General features: G+C 43.4%; 1 protein-coding gene and 1 long non-coding RNA gene across 4 annotated transcripts in view; both read right to left on the minus strand.

Annotated features, from left to right (window-relative positions):
* LOC119464380 (protein kinase C-binding protein NELL2) overlaps positions 1–22,942 on the minus strand; it is a 104,578-nt gene that overhangs the window by 74,076 nt on the left and 7,560 nt on the right. The window lies entirely within an intron of this gene.
* On the minus strand, positions 2,002–15,000 carry LOC125940275 (uncharacterized). The gene is made up of 2 exons (XR_007463506.1): positions 14,857–15,000; positions 2,002–2,063 (listed from the first exon to the last, which is right to left on the minus strand). It is a non-coding gene; the product is annotated as an uncharacterized LOC125940275 (long non-coding RNA).

The following is a 22,942-nucleotide window of genomic DNA, read 5'->3' on the forward strand; positions in this document are numbered from 1 at the left end:
TCTCAGAAGTGTGTTCATAGACAAGTGCGTTGACCTCTGTACGTGCTTTTATATACTTTCAAATGAAAGAAACGCGCCACATTCGTTGAGCTCATTTATGTAGCTTTCTATAGTGCGTTTCGGAGTAAATTTTATAACAGCGTTGTAACTGCGTAGCAAGATTGGCGCCACCTGGAAGGTCCTGCATATCTACAGGCTGTTTGCAACCCATTCTTCTAGCTGCCCGCTGAATTTATCTTAAAGGGTAAAGTCTTTTCAGGCTTGTATGTCTAAAGGTTAAAAGGGCTTCATGTCCTCGTCGATCGTTCCCTCCTGTTGTCACTTTGCCAGATGAGAATAAAAGGCGAGTGTCATGGAGGCGCATGTATCGGGTGTTTGTTTTTAAACGAAACACTTTTTTTAAGGAAACCGTCCTATCCAGACTCCTGTCATTTCTGCAGAATGGCTACGTGGCTAGGCGGACATTAGCAGCAAGAAAAATAAACGAGAATTTAGAAAATTAGCTAAAGTATGGTAATTACCTTTCTAATTGCTAACTTTCGTATTCATATTGTAATTGAGAAATTGAAGTGGAAGAGAAGTTATATTTGCTTAGCAGGAATCCTATGCGACCTTGAAATGTGTTACGAAATATATGGGCGTCCCAGTTAACAGCTTCCTAAAACCTTGCCTCCAACAGTTCAGGGCGATCTTAATTCGAACGCCAAGGAACTTTTGATCAGATTTTGGGGACGGATATCTAGAGAGTGGTGCTAGGCGGAGGATTGCTGTTAACCAGGCATGACTTCACTGCTCCACGGCTTCAATTTCGCAATTACAACATGTGCCATAAAGTGAGCAATTCGAAAGTTAATTACCACATTTTTGGTGATTAGCGAAATTATAGTTGAATTTTTCTTGCTACTAACGTCCGCCCGGCCACGTAGCAGTCTATCTGGAATAATAATAATAATAATAATAATAATAATAATAATAATAATAATAATAATAATAATAATAATAATAATAATAATAATAATAATAATAATAATAATAATAATAATAATAATAATAATAATGAGGCAGGGGCCTACATATCAGAGTCTCATAAAAAAAGCGGTCCGCATAAATATAAATACCCGGTACATATGCCCTTAAGAGGATCGCCAAGAAAGCGCGTCAAAAAACGACGAAAATAACGATGTTTATGACGCTTACATCTTGAAACACTTCCGAGTGGACACGCGCCTGCAAGTTTAAATAATCTCATTATTTGCGTTACTCGCATATTCTGTACACCCGACAAAACCCACCGAAGAAATTAAATTTCGTAATCCTTTCGGCATCTGTACCTGTCTCATGGCTCTGCAGATGCACGAAATGTGGTGAAGCTAACTTTTTCAATGGGCAGATTTAATTGACGCACGAAGGGAACACAAAGCGAGCGAGATTGCTTCTGTCACTTCCGCTTCGCGCAAGGAATTAATCTTGCCGGGATCGACGGTAGCACATAAGCGTATATCATGGACTGTAGCAAGCGGCGCCGGCTTCCACCGCGTGGTTGTGGCGCAGCCATGATTTCGGCCGATCCCTCATGCACTAAAGAGTCGGCGCACCATCCCGCATGCGCATCCATCACGCCATGTTCCCCTTTCTCGACTATGTCCTTGTTACGCCTCTCCTCATGTCGTGCTGTTGCGTCATTAACTTTTCTGCGTTCTATTAACAGTGGTTCCAATTGTACTGTCTAACATAAAACATTCAACACGTGCTAGGCCCTTTAGGAAAAGGAATTTCCATAAGCTTAACTTCATGCATGTCATTCTTTGCGCGTACCTTTAACAAACGTTCAACTACCTTAAACTACCTTTACACAAACCTTAACGTACATAAAATTCATTATCGGCTGACCCGCGTACCTTACCAACCCGGACCAGATCGTAGACACGATTGACCATAATTATTTGCCAATCTTTCCAGAGATTTGTATCCGTGTTATTCGATGTGTTGATTACATGCCTGTACAATAGCGACAATTTATTTTTCATTTCCTCGTGTACAAGTGTTCCACTCTGGCTGTAGCCCTAAGTAGTGTAAAGAAACAAACCGAACAAATAAATAAATGAACAAACAAACAAATAAATAAAAAGTTTCTTACGTGGCGGAAGAAGTGAGTGGGTAAACCGTGCGCAGGCAGGCGCGTGTGGCAAGCCCAGGTGAAGGCTGTAAACATTTTATGTGACGACAACACATACGCACACAAACACGCACGCACGCACGCACATAGAAAAAACGTGGCGATTTTAGCGTCATAATGTTTTTTTGCTTTCTTCTGTTTACCACTCATTCGCACATTTACTAAAATATTCTACGGATGGCTACTCCTGTGATATTACGGAACAGTTTTGTTACATAGTTGACGCCTTTAAGGGAGTAACCTTTACTTCCTTAATGACTTCAGTTTTCAGGGAGTACGAAAGAGTCAAATGCTGCGATGCGGTTGTAACAGAGTATAGATGAACACGCTGCACAAGGAACACGTGAGAATTCCGACAGGTGGACCCGGGCACAATGCGACCCATCTAAGGGTTAACTCCTCTGATTGGCATGACTGGTCCGATAAGTAGCTGAATCTTCTTTAACAGCGAATATGTTTATTCTGGCCGTTTGCCGTCAGGTGTAACGTCGAAATGTGGGCCGATCCTGGTGGTAGTGCAGAAAGGGTCCAAGCGCAATAGCACATACCCCTGTGAACTGGCGAAGCTGTTTAAGCTCGAGGATGGTCCGTCAAGTGTACGCCGCAAAACCTCCGCCTGGCGATGACGTCACCATGCGTCATCTAGCAACGCTTCGTCCTAGCTGCGCCGACCGCGCCGAGCTGCGCCACAGCTACGTGAGCCGTGACGTCATCGCGCGCGCCGCATCGCTTCGCCTTAGCTTTGCCGAGCCATGACGTCACCGCGCCGTGCGGAGTGGTCGCGGCTGCATAGAGGCGGAGCTAAGCCGTGACGTCACTGCGCCGACCCACGGGATATACAGCTCCGCGTCACCGCCGCGGCGACACAAAAGCCCTGCCGTCTCCGCGCCGGGCACATCGCCGCGAAGATGGGGTGGCCAAAGAAGAGCGTCACTCCCGAAGAAGAGGAAGCGCGGCGCGAAAGCCGCCGCGCCGCTACTCGAGAGCGAGTGATACGACTTCGGTCCGATCCCGAGTATCGCGCCACCGAAGCTGCGGCGAAACGTCGCTGATTCTCAGAAGATCCGGAGTTACGAGCCCGCGAAACCGAGGAAAAGCGCTTGAGCGTCCCGATACTTTAATGATCGAGTGTTCGTTGCTCCTTGGGCTGTCGATGATTCCGGGGTGACCTTGCGCAATACGTGGCCGAGTATCGAAGCATAACCTCGCAAGAACTTGGCCGAACCGAGATAAAGCTAGGTGGGGTGGCCAGCTTCGCTGTTTGCCCAGTCTTCGCACCACTAGTGTGAAGCTGCCCCTAACTTTATTTATTTATTTACTTTTTTTCTAAATTAAGACTTATTCACTCGCGCATATTATATCTGTCTGCCTACGCTTACTTGAATGGTGAAGCCGCACGCAAATATTAATTGAAATGAGCAAAACACTTCGTGTCCAGTATTAATGAATAAATTTTCCCTTTGCCCTGTATAAGGACTAATTCCCTCAAAATGAAGAAAAAACCTTGTATTTCAAAAGAAAAAAGTCCAGAGTTGTACGTGTCATAACCACGGTCTGATTACGACGTAGTGTGCACTCCTAACTAACTTTGACCAGCTGCGGCTGTTCAACCTGCACCTAAATTTAAGTACACGATCGTTTTTGCATTTCGCCTCCATCGAAATGTGGCCGCCACGGCTTGGATCGAACCCAGAACCTCGAGCTCAGGAGCGCAACGCCATAACTACTGGGCTACCGCGGCGAACTTTGTTTTTCAGCGTATAGACATAAAGAAAATTATTTTTAAACTAAAAGAATTTGTTGGTTCCGTTGAAAGTACGCTTCTGTCGTTAATATTTTTTTTCTACGATTGCCTTCCAGATCGAACGTTGTTCCTACTGCATCTCATTTTCAGAGCTTACTGATTAAATATCCCTCAGGATTGTGGCAAACCATTTGTTACATGGTGCTTGCGGTTGATAAAGCACTGCTCCGGAACCCCGGACGAAAGGGAGGACAACACCAATTTGTGAATATGTCAACACAGGCCACCGCTAGAGAAAATAAATGCCTCCACTTCTTCGCTCCAGCCAGTTCACCGGGACGCCCAATTGCAGCCAACGCCCATGAAGTCAGTGCGGTGCACTCACAATTTTTTTACAGAAGTAAAATAATTATAAAAAGAAACGGATGCCTCCATTCGAATTAATTAAACTGTGTGCTTTTGCCAGCTAGCTGTCTGTCTTTATTTTATTTTTCACTACGTACATTTTCGTCAACTTTTCTTTTATTAATAGATGCATGTAAGGAGATGTTCGCGCCTCTTAGAGGCTCCGGCATCACTAGCTTCGAAGTGCGGTATAAAGAAATAACCAAAAACACAATAGATATATATTATATATATATATATATATATATATATATATAACAAGGCTCTCAGGGCTTTTTCTATCGATGTGAAGACCTGTATTATTCCCTACCACACGACGAGATGCTAAAATGTGTAGAAGGATGCATCGACAACTTTGGATCGATAGCATTTCAGAACGAGACAGGAGTTGCGGTCAGTGGCTTTTTGGAAATGTTGACATTTTACCTTAAATCGACCTTTGTCTCTTGGGAAGAGAGCCAGTACATTCAAAAAAGTGGAATTTGCATAGGTTCATGTCTTGCGCCTGTCCTCAGTGATATTTACCTCGCAAAAAAAGACCGCACCATTCAGACTTGTCTTGATATGTCCTTAGTCGCTAAAGTCTGCAGATATGTAGATGATTTTTTAGTTCTTATCGAATGTCCAGAGGAGGTGTTTGAGCAGGCTGCAGGGAAAGTGTTAGATGTATTCAGGCAAAACCTGCATCCGTTAGAGCTGACGCATGAGCTACCTGAAAATAACTCTCTAAGGTTTTTGGACGTCAAGCTGTGCGTGTCCAGTAGACACTTGTGCTGGTCCTTTGAACCGAGGAGCGGGAAACCGCTTCTCTCTTTCAAGTCAGCACATTCGAAATTAGTTAAAAGAGGAATCATTAATGTGTGCCTGGTCAATGCCCTCAGAAGGTCATGTCCGCATTCAATGCAAATAAGTTTTGATGCGCAGGTTGACCGCTTGTTATCTGCCGGATACACGAAGGCTTTAATATCAGCAGTCGCGGAAAAACTTTGTAAGCAAATCAAGCTGGGTGAAAACAATCGTGCACCACGTCCGCCAGTGGAAAAGAAAAAACTTGCAGTACTTCCGTATATACATGATGTATCCCACAAACTGAAGAGAGTAGGGCAACGCGCTGGTGTAGCGGTGGTTTTTTCAGCTCCGGAAAAACTATCGAAACTTTGCAGGTTTGGTTCGCAAACCAGGCGTGGGCGATGTACTGTGAAACACAGGAATCCGTTAGTGTCCTGCACCACTGGCGTGGTGTATATGATACCTCTTTCCTGTGGAAAAAAGTATGTGGGACAGACCGGCAGGTGCATAAACGATCGTCTCAGGGAACACCATAACAACGTATACAACACGATACAGGGTCATCTGGGCATTCATTGCCGTGATCATGGGTGTAAGCCCTATTTTGACAAAAGCGAAGTGCTGGCTAGGCATAATTCGCAGCTGACACGTGAAATCATTGAGGCAGATTTTATAAGGAAATTCGATAGCTCGTGCGTCAGCTCACCTTCTATTGCACTTTCACCTCGAGAAATCGCATATCTTAACAACATTTGAATGACAAACAGCCAGTATGCATTGTTAGCACGTGGCTATCATTATCATCATTCGAAATGATGCTGCAGTGTTTTGCTAATTATTCACATGTCGGCATCACTAGATTTCGAAGTGCTGGTTAAGAAAATACCAAACACAATATATATTATATATATATATATATATATATATACTATATACACTATATATATATATATCTATATATATATATTATATATATATATATATATATATATAGCGTGAGCGGCATACCAACGAAGATCAGAAAGAGACGGACCGATCTGTTCACGTGAACTCTTCCTAAACCGCTCTTTTGCACTACTGCTGTTAACCATCGTGTAACGCGCTAACTTGAATGGGTCGGTGCCGGTAATCCATACGCATAACTTGAGCCGTTCCGGCGAACAGTGAATGCGAAAGATGGAATTCCAACGCGTGCCGCTAACCTCCCGAAGGATTTGTTCAAAATGCCGCGACCTCATGCGTAGCCGTATAACCTATAAGGGTGACGATACGAGCACGGGTAAAGACAAAACAAACACGTGAACGAGAACGAAAGATCACGTGGTCAAGGCGCCCGACGCGATGGCACGCTGCAGGACAATCAATCTTATTTCGCGAAAGCGCCGCGGAGTCCGCACGCAGTCATCCCAAAGGTCGCCTACAGTCGATGTATCACCGACGCCTGCACGATCCTGTCAACTCATTGGGATGCACGGCGGTGAAAGCAACATTCCTGTAAAAAAAGAAAAGCATAGTGACTCGGCGTGGGGGCGCATCACGCTCGCTCGCAACAGGATCGGGCGTGTACGTGCGCGTGTGCTGCAGCAAAGGCCCGGACACGACTTCGGCACATCGTGTATAGTGGAATGGCAAGATATTCGCGCATAGCGAGACTCGCGCGGGGAACGTACACCTTCCAGAATAAGCGCCGGCATTCGAAGCGTATGGAAGCAGTAACATGTCAGCGGTCGAGATAAGCGAGAGTTATTTAGAGTATTGGTGAAAAAATACGGTGAGGGGAAGGATACAACCGGAGTCATTAGAGGCATATAACTCCAGAATAGAGATAGATGGTCTAATGAATAGGGAAAAGATCAAGGAGAGATAGGCCAAATGCTAGACGGCGATAGATGTCGGAAAACCTGATTAGTTCAAGCAGGCGAGGTGACTATTTGTCGCCGCCCCGTTTCGAAGCGAATGCCGATAGAATTTTATTTTTTTTTTTCTGTCATCACGTTACTCCAGATTTTGCAGATGCAGCTACAACAGACGACGGCATTGTCGCGTCACCTTGGAATAAAACGAGCTGGAAATATGGCGCAGGAACATCACCCATTATTTCACGTTCCTCACATCTTCGGCGCTAGAAAGAAAATTAGGAAATTTGAAAGGCCACAGATGCAGTGTTGAGAAAAACGTAAATTACAGGAAAAGGTTCTCTGACCCTCGAAAAAAGTAAATGGCGCGTTGTTACCACACATATGAGCTCTTCGGCGTGCCTATACTATGAAGTTCAAAGCACTCATACGGCAACTATTCTTTAAGATCGAAGGTGTTTAGGCTAGCTAGTCGCCGAGATAAGACTGCGAAGTTGTAGCAACACCTTCAAAACTGTGTTAACATTCGGTCCCTTCATTTCTCGATCAGGAGAAAGAAAAGATAATCACATAGAGAAATGTCGAACTGTACGGACGACCAATTTGAAGGAATGAAGCTCTTCAAGATATAATGACTGCATCTCGCTCGGTCGTCCGCAGTGCTACTACATCGAGCCTGAGCGAGCGTCAGAATGTGACCCACGTGACCACCTTCTACATCATGACGTCACGACACAGTCACCTTTTGGAAAACGAAACCTAAACAGGTTGTAGAAAAACTATTATGTTAAACTATTTGGGGCGCTCCGAGGCTTGCCAGTATCTTTTTATTTATTTATTTCTTCTTGTTTAAGGCATCGAGGTGAAGGCCTTCATGTAACGCAAAATAAAAATGATGAGTCGAAAATCTGCCATTTCATAACTTTTTTTTAATTTTTATATACCGGAGTTTACTTTAATGTTAACATATTTCTTTTTTTTTAATCGCTTACGACATTTAGCACATACCTACTTATTAAGCTGGGACCCGAAGAGGTATACATTACCTACACTGGAAATAAATACGCATAATTGACTAGTAAACAAAATTTCACTAATTAACATGTCATCAGCTGATTACTTTAGCGCACTTATTGCAATATACGAATTGAAGCCAGTGATGTCACAAAGCACATCCACACTTGGAACGAATTTTGCAACTAGCACCAGTTTTGAGATAAGCGCCGTCATACATGCCATAAAGTGCGCTGTCGTTCCACTTACTTTTTTAACAAAACGTGTTTTTATGCACTGAAGCTGGATAGTTACTGGAACACCAATGAATTTCGTCGCAAAACTTTGGGACGTATATCTCGAAACTGGTGACACACTCAGAATTCGTTCCAAGTGAATATTTTTATTTATTTATTTATTTATTTATTTATTTATTTATTTATTTATTATTTATTTATTTATTTATTTATTTATTTATTTATTTATTTATTTATTTATTTATTTATTTATTTATTTATTTATTTATTTATTTATTTATTTATTTATTTATTTATTTATTTATTTATTTATTTATTTATTTATTTATTTATTTATTTATTTATTTATTTATTTATTCCTCACAGGCCCCGAATAGCATTGGGTGAGGGGGCATATCAGTAGAAATACAGTGCAAAATAATAAACCACAGTAACGGTACAAGAGACGCGGTACAAGGTAAATACAGAAAATAAACACAAGGTTGATTCAAACAAGGGCGTAAAAATACTCCAGGAAATTAAAAAAACAAAGCAAACGCGAAAATGGCAAGAACGGATAACTAAGTACAAGTGAGACCGTAGTACAAAATAAAACAACATTTAAAGCAACTGAAAAAAATGTAGTACAGCAGAAAACCACAAATAGGGCAATACTAAAGCGATAAATGCTGGCAGAGGTGTTTTTTGAACTGACCAAGGTGAGAAAAAAAATTACGTTGTCAAGAAGATCATTCTAGAGCTTAATTGCTTTAGGTAATGCAGCTGAATTAAATGATTGAGTTTTACCATATATGCGGTTCGATATATGACTCTAAATGTCACCGGATACATTTCATAAATTGCAATAAGTGGTGTAAAGTAATTAGTTTAAACGTTAATTAGGAAAATGTGCTAATTAGTCAAATATTCATTTAATTTTTTCTGCGAATAATGTCTGCCTCTGAGAGCAATCTAGTTCAAAAAGTAGAAATGTGCTACATATTACGGGTGACTTAAAAGTTATGTTAGCGATAAAATAAAACACCCTGTATACATTCTGCGCAATGATTAAATTTGTAGCAGTTCGGATTTCAACAGATATAAAGTTAATATGCCATTGGCGTGACAGAGCAAGGTTTCGAAAAAAAAAAGAAATATTAACGAATAATTCCTCATACAAGTTTTAAAACAGGTAAGTCTTCGTGTAAAATGACGCTCTTTCTGAAAACGCTTTAAAGAGATCACACAAAATAATGAATTTGGGTCAGGGCGAGAACCTTCCACCGCGTTTTAATATACTTACGACTTTCGCATAACTGTCTTTCTGCTTTTTATTTTTTTTTTTCTTGCGCTTTGAAAGCAGACTACATACTAAAAGCAACAAGGGGCACCCCGCAGCAATAGAGAAATATCATGATGGAACTGCCTACTGTTCTGCGCTACAACTTCTATAGCTTACAGTATCATCATCAGCCTATATTTATGCCCACGTGATCCCTGTGATCTCCAATTACCCCTGTCTTGCGCTAGCTGATTCCAACTTGCGCCTACAAATTTCCTAACTTCATCACCCCACCTAGTTTTTCTGCCGTCCTCGACTGCACTTCCCTTCTCTTGGTACCCATTCTGTAACCCTAATGGTCCACCGGTTATCCATCCTACGCATTACATGGCCTGCCCAGCTCCATTTTTTCCGCTTAATGTCAACTAGAATATCGGCTATCCCCGTTTGTTCTTTGATCCACACCGCTCTCTTCCTGTCTCTTAACGTTAGGCCTAACATTTTTGGTTCTATCGTTCTGTGTGCGGTCCTTAACTTGTTTTCGAGCTCCTTTGTTAACCTCCAAGTTTCTGCCCCATATGTTATAGTATACCGGTAGAATACAATGATTGTACACTTTTCTTTTCAACGACAGTGGTAAGCTCCCAGTCAGGATTTGGCGATGCCTGCCATATTGACTCGATCCACCCCAATTTTATTCTTCTGTAAATTTATTTCTCATGATCAGGGTCCCCTGTGTATAGACTATAGTTTAGAACAGAAAGTGCGTTTCTAGCAAGCTGCTTTTTTTTTTTTTTTTAGAGGATTTTGAGCGAATTTGCAACCATATCTGGCAGGTTCAGGATATGTAAATAAACGTTGTTTAAGTAGACTATCACAAAATAATGGCGACACTAACTTACAGCGTTCGTCAATAGGACGAGAAAGACTCGTTCATAGAACTCCTCTTTGGTTTCTTAAACTAAGCTGTTGGCGAAATGCAGCGAACAAACAGTTATTCTCGACGCAACCATGTGCCACATCATACGAAATAAAAAAAAAACTTATTTTTAGATGTTCCTGTCTAGTATCTCCGGCATGATAACGCAATTATGAATGCTTGTGTTATCTACATGTCTTCAATCGCTGAATTTTATCAAATTAAAGAAATAATTCCTGAATTCAATATATAGAAAATTTGAATGTCATTGCAGCGGAAACTTGGCAACACTATAGCTTAGGTAGCGGTGGTCTTCCTTTTCTTCATTAATTGTCACCTAAACAGAATTCATGAAGGACAGCAGATTCTCTCAACGCCGGGTCCAGCTTACTTCGCGGACCAAAAATGCCAAGCTGCACGTAAAGTTAGTTCGTCGGAAACACTTGTTTTGAGTGTCCCCGAGCCATGTCCACGACTTTCTACATTTGATACCGTCTCTTTCAAACTGACCCAAACGATCATTAAGTGACATTTTAATTACTGACAAGGTGGTTTTAACCACAATTATTTGCATCAAAACGCACGAGCGATTCACAACTACAGGAAGCACAACGACAGACAAGCGGTTCAATTTTAATTTTACGTGACAGTTGGAAAAGAACGGACGCGCAACTATATGCTTACGGTATATACGTGTACAGCCGGTGTGCGATGACGTCGACGTAGCCCACAAGCGCGTCAGTCCGCCGAAGCGACCGCCACGTGGCAATTGCGCGATTTCGCAAAGCGGGGATTAGCTTCGAGTCGCGGCCGCTTAGAGCAGCCGATATATGACTGATGGTTTCCTCATTGCTTTATTGTCATTTATTATCATTATCCGCGCTAGTTTGCCGTAGGTGTTCAAAAAAAGGAATGGGAACAAAACTAAATGGGCAGACTTGCAACAGAACGAGCACCCCGGAAGTTTTGCTAGCAAGAGAGCGCAGCTTCTTTCTTTCTATACAGAATTTTAAACATCGCCTGTGGCAGATAGCATGGCTCAAGTCCTTGAGCTGCATTACTCGAAGGGGAAGACATACTTGCGCAAGAGATTAAAATACGTAATACATTAATTAAATATGGTAATGAACTATTTAATTACTTTAAGGTACATACTGCAATGTATTTGCGTGTACTTTACCGAGAAATTTATTCAGAAAATTGTTAGAAACATGCAGACTTCTACCTGTATAGGGTCTCCCAGCTAACGTTAGCCAAGCTATTCGACGAGAAATAAATTAAAAAGACACAGCTCTCACGACCGAGCACCGCAGCTCTTATTGTATTGTATCTTGGATCGTGTTTTTTTAAATAGTTCTTTTTTTTTCTCTTCAAACAGCCTGGCTAACGTTAACTGGGACATACTGGCGCACTGCTGGCTTTGCCACTGCCGAGTTTAGCGGGCGGTAATCGGCGAAACCGGAAGCCTTCCAGGGCAGGTGTTTGTAAACGGCACATTTGATGCAACAGCGAAGCTCTTCTCAGGCTTGTGTCTTCATGGTGCTCACATCGGTACGCGCCGACTAAAATTAAAAAAAAATTCTAAAGCTTTGCGTGCCAAAACCAGGATCTGTTTATGAGGTACGCCTTAGAGGGGGACTCCGGAATCATTTCGACCACCAGGGGATGTTTAACGTGACCCCAATGCACGTTACACGGGCGTTCTTGCATTTCGCCCCCATAGGAATGCGGCGGCAGCGGCCAGGGTTCGAGCCAACGACCTCGTACTTCAGCCCAACGCCAATGTCACTAAAGCAACTACGGTGGGCCGCCACGCGTCGACTAGCAAACTTCGAAACGCCCTTATTAACGTCTATTTTAGCTATGGTCAAAGGACCGTCGCTCCGATGCATCTCGATGTCACAAGCCGAGTGCGATTTCTGTACACGTACATTGGCGCGGCAAAGAATGCCTATACACAGAAAATGCCCACGTGAGGCGCACCACACCATGTGATATCAAATTTCACTGCTGAGCAAACGCGACCTACTACAGTCGAGCCCGGATATATCGACCGCACATATAACGAATTATTGTGTATAACGAGCAGCAGTAAAATCTCCTCGAAAATTTTTGCATGAATTTTTTATTTTATATGTCGAAATACTTATACATCCAACTTTTTTTTATTCTCTTCAGATTCGATATATCCGGGTTCGACGGTATACTACAGGATGAACCCCGAGTAGCTGATAATAGAAACGAAAATCTTTAGAATGCAAGACGTAACTCAAACACCAACTGCATGCGAAAGATTATACGCCACGTGCCGGCGGTGCTGTTATTCACCTATAACCTTTCTTAATGCGTTGTCTCATGTACCGCCGGACCACCAGTATACGGGCCACTCAAAGAACTCTGTTACGAGCTGCAGAGTTTACGGAGCATGCACAGAAAGTTGCACGAAGCAATACGCGCGAAATAAATGTCCGGTCACCTCTGAGTGAAACACACGCGGAAGTTCAGACGTTCGGAGATACGTATCTGTCTCGCACCGCGATTTGTTCGCGGACAGCGCGTACAAATAAAATTGAAAAACGAACAGGGGGGTGAGGAAGACTGATTACGTCACAAATCGACTGCAGCTACGATAAATTCTATTCTATCTGACGTCAGGCACAGCTCTCCGGATAAATAACTTCGCGCTCAGCCGCTGCTCCGTGCATCGCAACTTGTCGCGCACCGAGGCAGCTGTGGACGAGATCGGAGGGGCGCGCGCCTGAAACACTGCAGGGTAACGACGCCCGCAACACGGAAGTTCGGTACAGGAGCTGTACACGCCTTCTATACGGTATAGCTGCAGCGCTCTCAACGCAGCGATGACGTCAGCATCACCGTTGCCGCATATCGCGCGGTTAGTATATACGGATGCATGTGCGTAAACACGCGACGTCGGGCGCTTAAAACCAGCCAACGGCATGTGCACGGCACGCAGCATATATACGAATAAAATCTATCTCGGTCGTCTCTGCTCGCGCAAAGTGTTGGAGCCAATGCGATGGCATTGCCAGTGGTCAGATATATTTATGTGCGTACGGAAAAGGAGCGAATTGGCGCGAAGATGTTGTTAAAGACATGCTATAACGTTTGTCATAATACATCGCAGTAATGAGTAAATAGCCTCGCCACTGGCACTCGTGATGGCATGCAAGTGCGCGGTACTTGTTCTCGCAAGAAAGTTGTATATAAAAGTAATACTTGAGAAATAAACTGGATCGAGGACGCCAAAACATCACAGGACGCGTGCCATTTGGCCCCTCCTCAAGTTTTTGCTGTGAAATTCGCCAGATGAGCCTAGCTTTACACATATGCAAAACATCTGCAAAGCACGCATCGTTAAACCTTAAGCGTCCCGCCTTCACTATATAGCTTGACACATCGTTGCGCTGTCGACTGTCACCTGGTTTATCTCGTTGCGCGGTAACCTTATACTGTGCCGTTCGTGGACGGAACACGTGCAGTTCACGAACGTCAAGTCATCGCAAGACTGAAGGCTCCTCGTACAAAATTCTGTAAGTGCGACGTGACCAGAGACCACACCGTCTGCTACTGCCCTTCTTTTGAGGAAGAACTCAAACGACTGCGAGCTGCCCTAAGTCGATAGGACGACAGAGCCATTACAAACGCAAAAGAAAGCCAGTATAGTAAAGACGACTTGCCGCTGTGAATCTGCGACCGTCTTCGAACGTGCAGTGAAATATTGGACGGGTGCATCCCCTGTATTCCCTTCTTTTTATCTTCGTATTACCACCACCCCTCCCCCAGTGTAGGGTAGAAAACCAGGTGCAACCTGGTTAACCTGCCTGCCTTTCCTTATATGTATGTCTTTCTCTTGAGCACTGCAGCTCTCCTATCACAGTTTCCTTCGAATAATATATATATATATATATATATATATATATATATATATATATATATATATATATATATATATATATATATATATATAAGGAAGGCAGGGATGTTAATCATTCAAGCCGGTTGGCTACCCTACGCTGGGGGAAGGAAGAAGGGGAAGCGAAAGAGGGGGAGAGAGAGAGGGGCGGGGGTACGAATACGGTTTGCACTGGATATCCTACAAGAAGGAGAGGGAAGTGCTTCAAATAATAATAGAATAATAATGTTTCGCGCACCTAATTCTTATACTGTCCGCTCAAAGGTCTAAATATATCTCCGTTGCATTAGTGTCTACCTCGCCTGAATTTAGCTATAACTCTTGAGAATACATATATTTTATGTAAAGCGAAGATTTCTTTGCCAGCGCTGTTTGTGATTGCCTCTATTCTCTACGTCCTCTATATTGTAGTACACGTCTCTAGTAATATTCTGTACCCTACGACTATTACATACATACTGTAAACTTAGAAAAAAAGAAGAAGAAGAAGCAGAAGAACGTACGTCAATATCAGTGACACACCTTTAAAGTTTTCTACGGTTTTCTGCTTCTCCCTTTTTCTGTAGTTCAGCAAACACTTTCTGATGACGATGGTCTTTTCCGCCCGTTATTCTACCGAAGTAAACATACTTAATTCACTCCCTCGTGGAGGTAACTTGTGCTCCTCTCACGCGCCTGCAGCTTTCAGATAGTACGATAGAGTCGAATGCTGCGATGCGGTTTGTAACAGATCATGCAAGCATACTCAGAGCGTACGAGAAGCGACAAGACACCTTGCCTATATACGCCGCACAATCGAGCATCAACTGTTTTCCAGTATGCAGGTATATACTGTAGCCATGCTCGCAGTGGCATGACTCGCCCTGTGAGCAGCTCAAGCTTTTTAAGAAATTAAGACTGCATTGGCTCGTGCATATGTCTGGCAACACTTACGTATAGGGAGAGAAACTTCACATACATGATGATTGAAGATAGCAAACAAACGAACAACATTCATTTCGCTCAGAATATATTTATGACAATATTTTCAAAAAGTTTTTCACTCAATCGTATAGGGACCGATTTCGTTAAAATCAAGAAAAATTTGTATTTCAGTGTACACGAAAAGAAAAAAAAATGTTTTAATAAAATTATATCTGCAGTTCTCGTTCAGATAAACTTTCAGTTTATTGTATTTTTTTTCTTTTCTTTTTCTTTTTTTTTTCACTGTTGCCTTCTACAGTGTGCGGGACAAACTAAAAGTATCTGCGTATGTTTTGATATTTCGCTCCATACCAAGTTCCTTCTTCGCCCTTTCATGTCCAAATCGTGATCCTTCTACCGGCTATAACAAAACGAATTTTTTCGAGAAATTAATTTTCAGTCCGTCGCCTTACTTGCGAACAGGACAATTAGGGTTAGAAAAGAGGCGTAAATAGGATGCTCAGATGGACACTGTGCTCGAGGTCGCGGGTATGTCTGGGCATAGAGTACATATTTAACACGCGTAAGTTTCAGCACTACCGCGCAAATGAACGTTGCCCGATTGCGACATCACTTTTCTCGCTACCTTTACAAAATTCATGTCACGCAATGAGATGCCTCGGCGTTGACGTTGCACAACGTGTCGCCCTCAGCAGGTCACGCGTGATCGCGTTGCTTTTACCTATATTCACCGCCATCGCCAACGTACGGCAGACGGCGTTAGTAGAACGTCGAGGCCGATGAAGCGAAAACAGACGCGCATGTGGAAACAGACGATAAGATAAGCGCATAAACCGGCGTAACACGGAGCGTAAAACGGTAACAAGCAATAACAGAACAAGAGCAGAGTGCGGCCCACACTGAATAACTAAAACATGCACGGCCAGCCTGCGATGTAGGGAGGCCACCGCTGTCAATCAGCAGCGACGCTAACTAAACAGAAGCCAGGCTAAACTCGGGGTGTCGAGAACCAAGCGCCACATGTCGCCCTCGTTCCCGATTTAACGGCGCGACCACTGATGGTTCGAGACAGCGGGTTGTTATTGCTAAATGCATGCTCCAAGCAGCACCCGCCATATATGACCACAGCACAAGAAGAGTCGGGCGAAGTGTGCTTTGGTGAGAATCATCACCATCATCGTAGTCACCACCACCATCACCATCATAACTTTTTGAACCCTTAAAGGTCACCTTTTGGGGTGTGACATAAGAGGGGAGCGTATGCAGAAAAAGCAGGTCAGCGTCACCATATCTAGCACATTGCGAGTGTGGAAGCGACAGGAAAGATCACATAAGAACACAAAACAGTATATAAACACTCGAAGCAATATACAAATGACACGTAAGGATATACCAGCGATGGCTGCGCTTCGATGGGGGCGAAACGCAAGAAAAGCCCGTGTACCGCGCATTGGGCGCACGTTGAGGAACCCCAGGTGGTCGAAATTAAACAGGAGACTACGGCGAGACTCATAATCAAGTCGTGGTTCTGGCAAGTGAAACCGCAGAATATAATTAATTTTAATTCCACCAGCAATGCAAAATGCAAAGACGTAGATGTCTAACAATAAAGTACCAGTGCATTTTGTGACGTGGAGGTATCTGCGACACATTTTATAAGTTGTAAAATTTCATGCCGATAAAATTGATTCTACCACAAAGAAGAAATATTATTCACTATGAAAATGTAATAGCAACCAAAAAACGCACCGCGCGTATCAAAATTATTACATTCTTATAAACTAAAGTGATTTCTGGTCATCAACACATGGGAGAAATATTACTTTAAGTAACCACCATGCTTGAACTGTTCTCTGAAATGCCCGCGAAGCTTCGCAAATTAATGTGGTAAGAAGTCCTACAAAACGAGATTGGTGTGTGATTAACGTATGTGAAGTAAAGTAACGTAACGTCACGCTCATTTCACCAAACTTGAACAGTAGTTCTGGGCGAACGGGAAGAGATACGGAAATAAGATCCAACATCTTACGATATAGTGTGCAAATCTTCAAGGATTCGAGACACTCTTAATTGGCGTATTAAGTACCAAATATGGACTAATCGAAGGCCAGAAAAGGGCAAATCTTGTCCAGAAACCGAGCCTGAGCGTCCACAAACAACGCAGCGAAAACGATCCTTTTGCAAAAGCAGTGAGTTAAGCTAAGCCAGCAATAACAACTTCTTTAAGGTAACTGCTTATGCCAGTAAAACCTTCGGGGCTGCAAACATTTTTTTTTTGCTTAATTGTTTGTTTAACCGCACAAAAACACTAACTTCTACATTCTGCTACTTGTGGTCTTAATTTGGTTCATCAACTTCCGCACCACCTCATGAAGAAAAAAGACAAGGAAACCAAGGAAAGCATAGGAAACATTAACTGTCCTTATTATTTGAAATATACAAATAAGGAAAATCAAAGTGAATGAAAATATAAGTTGCCACCGGTGGGAGTCGAACCCGCATCTTCGTGATTGCGCGTTCCGTGCTTCACCATTAAGCCACAGCGGCAGCAATTACTCTGTTCAATTTCTTATGCATTTGTGCGTACTTACTACAATATACATCTAGCACTATAGGAGTGTTATCTAGCGCCATTCACGGCCATGGCGGCGGATTTGGCACATTATTTTAACTGGAGGCGTTACGTATATAGCACGTGAAATAAGGATCGTGCAAGTGACCAATAAGCCATTGTACGCTACCTCGTGGCTTCAAGACATGAGGGCTGTTGCTGTTGTCGAGTTGCGCGAAACAAGTCGTCGACCACAAGCACCAGGGCACTAATACAAATTTATTACTGCATAGAATTAGGTGCAATACGGTATAAATACATATTGATAAGGATAGAACACTTCTCTGCACTGGGGATGCCAAGTAAATAAATTTTAAGCGAGATATAATGACGGTAATGAACCGTAAGTGGCGCACATCAGGCGAGTACTCGAGAAAGTATTGTGTTTCTTAGTTTGACGACAGCTCACCGTGTCTAATCCATTTTCATTTCAATTATAAAACACAGACTTGGGAGGCAACGCATGCTTTGCATTTGTAGAAGCCCCCTTTGTTTGTGTTTTGTTTTCTTATTTCTTTCATATCTGATGTTACGACAAAATAACTTCTTCTTGGGCGAGTTGGTGTTTACGAGGCACCCAAACGAATCCCGATAAAAATGCAGATTCGCTCCGTATTGAGGGACAAGAGCAAACCGCTTCAGCGACGAGTACCATGCAACAACCGGTATCTGGGACGACGGTCGATGGCTATAACTGCACACACACTCTCGATTATGGGGTACTCGAGACGAAACAGCATTTCATCAACCCTTTGGGCACCAGAGCTGGCGGAAGGACGTACGCGTAGAGGCATAAAAGAAAACAAAAAGGACTCCAAATGTGCCCGCTCGCCCTCACCCCCCCCCCCCCCCCCCCGAGTGTATTTGGGCCCTTTTTTTCTCTTGTTGTTAGCGAGCACGTATTGATCCCAGCGACCGTCTCCGTCACCGCCCAATCCCATCAGTACGTGAGTGCGACCCACTTTGCCGCCGCCCTGAATGACAAGGAGGCCGCTCTCCTCATTTTTTTTTTTTTTTTTTTTTTTTTTTTTTTGCGCCACTGCACGGCCGCGTACACACACTGCGATGCAATGGCGCCGTCATCTGTCAAAGCAGCAGCTCGCAGCATTGTACCGAACTCCCGCGGAGATGTGCATTCGGCGGCAGCCGCTTGCAAATCCAGACAGCCAGCCACAAGGCGTTACGCACTAAGCTTGATCACTGAAAAAAAACGGCGTTTAGTCGTCCCTTACCAAACTGTACACACTCACGCCATCTATAACCCGGTGCACGCAAAAAAACTGGAAGACGGCAGTGTCTGTTTGTGTGTGCCGTCTGCTGTTGTTCAGAACAGAAGCAGACGACGCAGTACGAGTGCTACAGCTTTGTGAAACCAACCGATACTGAAGCCACGGAAAGCATTTGTTTTAACTAGGGGTGTGCGAATTTTTGAGACCGAATCGAATACGATTCGAATAGTGCCAAGAGCGAACCGAATCGAATACCGAATCGAATATCGAATATATTTCGAAGAGATGTCGAATAATAAGTAGCCATTATCACAATCAATATAATACGATGTTCATATCCCAGTATTCTTTAAGTGAGCAAGTTTTTTTTTTTTTTTTCATTACATAGTACGTTATGAAGCGTTGCTTATTAAAAGAACAAATGGAGCATTAGGAGCAAACAAGTAGTGCACAGGGCTCTTCGGAGAGTGCAAATGATTGCTGTACAGCCTGTAAAGTATGGCTATACCTAAGTGACGTAGGCTGCTCCACTACGCAAGCTCTCATGTTTTATGCCTTTGCTATGCCCGCGGGGCTTAAATTTACCCTACTTTTGCTCCAATTTTAGGTTTATTTGGGCGCAGTTGACGGTTTTGAAATACTCGAAAAGTGTTCGAAAAAAATTCGCATTTACGAATAGGGAGTATTCGATTCGTTATTCGAAAGTTTCGAATATTCGCACACCTCTAGTTCTAACTGTCGAAACGGTGAGGTAAAGAGAAACATAGAAAACAACTTGTCGCCGTAGGGAATCGAAGCCATGCATGAGATGTTCTACGATCAATTTTAGCCAAGGCGACGGCCGTTCCCGCCTACGCATTTTGAGATATTTAAGTACGAGGTCAGACACTGGGAGCGTTTCAGTAGAAATTGATTACTGGCAGAGCCGCACCTAGGAATTATTTTCTGGAGGAGTTTAAACGAGTCACTGCGGCGGCCATCATGAAATATTCGCATAATTTTGCGCTTGAATCAAGCACACCACTGACTAATAATATTAGTATGAACATGCTATATACTGTTACGGGGAAAAGAAGTAAGAAATATATTTACACTGTATTTACAAGACTGGCAGCGGCTGACAAGACCATAGTAAGCACGCGAAGTCCCGAGCTTCGTCTTCTTCAAGTGAACGTCTTCTTCATCTCTCTGTCACAATACTTTGACAAATACATATATTGACACGTATGAAAGTTGTGCTATAAACACTATATATACATCGCCAGAGCGATAACTTCGGGGCGTCTCAGAATCTCCTAAACCTCCCCCCGGTTACTCGAATAGAATAAAAGTCAAACTTCCTCTTTTTTAACATATATTGTAGAAGGTTAACTTACTTAAACAGTTCTACGAATTTTCTATTCAGTGTTGTGCACTTAAGCAAACTATAAACATACTGCGCGAGTTGATAACTTTGCCAATGCAAGCCATATATTTACAGGGTACGAGTAAGCGTGAAAAGCGGAAACTTTAGCCAACGATGGCGAGTGAACTAAACGAACACTCCGCAGGAAAACGCCGTCGCGCGTCATGGTGCGTCCATTAGCGAGCGCCAAAAGCTTGGGTATCAGCCCGGAGGTCACTCCAAGGGGACGCCTTCTAGCGTGTAATAGCGCGCCAAGGTCAATCGCGTTTGCTTATATAACTATAACCGGCCCGTCGGACATGGCTTTACGCTACAGCGAGTTCCTTCGCCACGCAAAACACCACCAGTACACTCGGGACCACGTATCACGCGAACTGCAAACTGAATTACCGCAAACTTGTAACTGAACCAGCGCGTGTGACCTATACGTATAACTACGTAAACAGGCGCGCGCGCGTACAGTTCGGGTGTTAAGCGTTATCGTACCCATCGGCTGCAGTTAAAAGTTGGCACGACATCCAAATAGCGCAGAGTAACGGAGACGCGATTGAAATCATGATCGAGTGTCAACCAAAAGTGGCGCAAATCGCCATCTTATTGATTACCATTTAATTAATTAAGCTCTGGGGTTTTTGTTCCAGAACCGCGATCTAATTATGTCAGGCACGCGGTACTGCCTGACATAATTAATTTGCTCTCCGGATTAATTTTGACCACCCGGGGTTATTTAACGTGCACCCAATGCACGGTACACGGGCGTTACTGCATTTCGCCCCCATTGAAATGCGGCCGGGATTCGATCCCGCGACCTCGTGCTTAGCAACGCAATACTATAGCCACTAAGCCATCACGGCGGATTATTTTAGTGATGACACGTGAAAGAGAAGGGAGTCACGAAGCAGTACGAATGACATTATATTACCGGGGAAAAGGAAAGAATGAAAAGAGAGAGAGAGAAAAAAAAAACGACGACACAGGCGTTTTAATTATTTCATGTGTTTCACATCTATAGGCTCTTCAGCAGTAGCTGTAAGTCATTTAGCAAGCACCGACAACAGCCACGAATTTCTTAAAGGGTCTTACGGGGAAATGCATCCCCAGAGTACAGGCGCAGCAAGATTTAACCCACGCAATCAACAGATTTTAATTTGAATCTTCATTTTATGTTAGTCAAGTAGCTTCGTGATAACAAACGCAAGCTTTAAGGAGCAAACGTGTAAAGCTTTAATTGGAAGGAAGATGCATTAAAGCTAGCAGTGGCAGTTCAAGGCAACCTGGCCGCAAATCTCCTACACCTCTCCGCAGGAGAGAAATGCGCTAAGGCTTGTTCGCGTTAAGCGTGACGGAGGACGTCCGGCTGATCAAGGATGCAAACGAGGACGAAGGAATATTCGAAGAGGCGCCACCAAGGTTCCGCGGCATCGCCGAGCTCTTTTCACTCGCGCGATGATGGATGTCCCGCGAGGAAGCAGCAAGCATGCGCCTTGGGAATCGCACACTATAACGCCGGTGACATTGATCTCTGCGACGTCGAAGCTGCTGGAGCCAAGTTGCAGCGTAGCGGGCAAAATTTTTTAATGTAATGAAGTCTGGCGTTTACGAGAAGCAAAGCAGAGTGCGCACACGCACAATAAGTTTTGAGAATTGAGAAGACGTGACAATTGAAAGGAAGGGGCGCGGTTCAAGCATCTCGGTGCAACGGTCGATGAAGACGGCGGCGGCGAAGAATAGGCGGCGAACAGAATGCAGTCGGGGTGAAAGAATTCGAGAGAAAAAAATAAAGAAAGAAACAAAAAAAGAAATGTCACAGGTGCGACAAGAAATCTGAACAACATTGATGCGGTGGGTAATGCTGCAAAGTATCGAAACGGAAAGAAGTTAGTGTTTCAAACAAGATCCAAGTAACCGAAATGAAGTTGATGTTTGTTTACGGATGTTGATTGCGCCATTGGTGGAATATACATCGGGGCACAGCCTTTTAGAGGACATAACAACGTGAAAGCGAACATTAATGACAAAAATCCTTCGAAAAACAGTTTTATTTATGCATTTTTTCCCCATAACGAAGCGACAATGAAGCTAATTGCTAGTAGCCCCGGTCATGCCGTTCATGTTCCCGTTGTTCTGTCTTCCAAAACGGCGGCGCTGTTTGTTCCACAGCACAGAACCGGGACAGAAGCAGCAGACTACACGAGCGCATGCGCGCAATGTAGGCATCCGCAAAATTTCAAAAAGGAAAAAAAAAAAGAAAGAAAAAAAAAACGAGAGGCAGACATAAACCAAGCGACAGGAAGGTGGCCCTTATTTGTTTCCCCACCTTCGCGTGGCCTTGTCTGTGTGCCTCTCGATTGTTTTTTTTTTTTTTTCAAATTTTGCTGGCATTTTCCTAGTATTCTCCATCGGTACCATCTATCCCAACAAGCGACTCTTATGTAAACG

This window comes from Dermacentor silvarum, chromosome 9 (assembly GCF_013339745.2).
Source record: "Dermacentor silvarum isolate Dsil-2018 chromosome 9, BIME_Dsil_1.4, whole genome shotgun sequence".
NCBI classification, from domain to species: domain Eukaryota; kingdom Metazoa; phylum Arthropoda; class Arachnida; order Ixodida; family Ixodidae; genus Dermacentor; species Dermacentor silvarum.